The following is a 1,507-nucleotide window of genomic DNA, read 5'->3' as shown; positions in this document are numbered from 1 at the left end:
TAAAAGTTTAGTATCCCCTTAATTGCACCAAGCTAATAACTGGTTGTACCAGTATTGGTAAAATTGGTTGAGAGGATGCCCAGCTAAATACTAGTCGCCCTATCGCCCATAAACTTGGTCTAGACCATGCCAAGCTATATTGGTTGTACCAGTATTGGTAAAATTGGTTGAGAGGATGCCCAGCTAAGTACTAGTCGCCCTATCGCCCATAAACTTGGTCTAGACCATACCAAGCTATATTGGTTGTACCAGTATTGGTAAAATTGGTTGAGAGGATGCCCAGCTAAGTACTAGTCGCCCTATCGCCCATAAACTTGGTCTAGACCATACCAAGCTATATTGGTTGTACCAGTATTGGTAAAATTGGTTGAGAGAATGCCCAGCTAAATACTAGTTGCCCTATCGTCGGTAAAATTGGTTGGTACAAAACCAAACTATATATTGTGCATCCCATTTTCAGTACACTGGTCGTCACAATGTCGGTGAAATAGCCTGGGACAGTGCCAAGCTAAAATATTGGTCGTCCCTGTTTTTAGTAAAATTAGCTCAGACGAGGTGTCCGTTTTTCTACGTGATGTTTCAATACTGCTGATTTTAAAGTGCCCTCCTATGTGTAGTCCTGGGTTGCCAATAGACGCAGTCTTAATCCCCTATAGTACTTCAAACATGTGGCGTGAGTAGCATGTGAATTGCATAACTGCATGTAGCTACATTAATGTCAACGGAACTCACAATCTCCTGGTTAGTAATCTAGCAAACAGTAACGTTCCTGAATCTTGACATACACAAATCCCATAGAGAATGACAGTTTGACTTCACTGTAGAATCGCTACACTTAGTCACCAGTGCGGTGATGTAACTTTGCAATGACGATAAAAATCTGAGGTCAATGTCATTCCCCATCAAGCCTTTATACTTTTCTTTCATCACAGACACATTTGATTAAACCTGGGGTAAACATGGGGTATCTGATATAATGAGCCCGTCATGTAATCGCCGAGGATCGGGATCTCCACCTCTGACGCACTCGGGACACAAGGGAAAGGGTGTGCCTATAAAACTGCCTCTTGTCACATAAAATTGCGTTAATTTATCTGTATAAAATATGAAACTTTTACGAAGACAAAAACATCCCTTCTCGTGTCATGTGACTGCCATTTCCAAGCCGATTTTCTGAATGGTAGTGCATAACGATGTACATTGGTGGTACCACTGCAGAATGTTGAAGGCAATTGCTATGGCAAACGTGAATATATTATGTATGTCCTCTCCGGCCGTCGAAGGCGGCACTGTATAGAGCATACTGCTAGTATTTTACGAAGGTTTCTCATATTGCAGATCGAAAATTTTACCTTAAATCTGCATCGCGGTGAACATAAGAAGAATATTACCTTAGGGGCACTAGAGATTTTCAGTAGAACGATTCCTTTAACAATCGTAAAATAGTTCACTTGTTCATACTTTAAACTTCTGTATAAAAGTTATCCATCGTTCACATACCTCAACA

This window comes from Liolophura sinensis, chromosome 6 (assembly GCF_032854445.1).
Source record: "Liolophura sinensis isolate JHLJ2023 chromosome 6, CUHK_Ljap_v2, whole genome shotgun sequence".
NCBI lineage: Eukaryota > Metazoa > Mollusca > Polyplacophora > Chitonida > Chitonidae > Liolophura > Liolophura sinensis.
Note: the sequence above shows the minus strand (reverse complement) of the source record.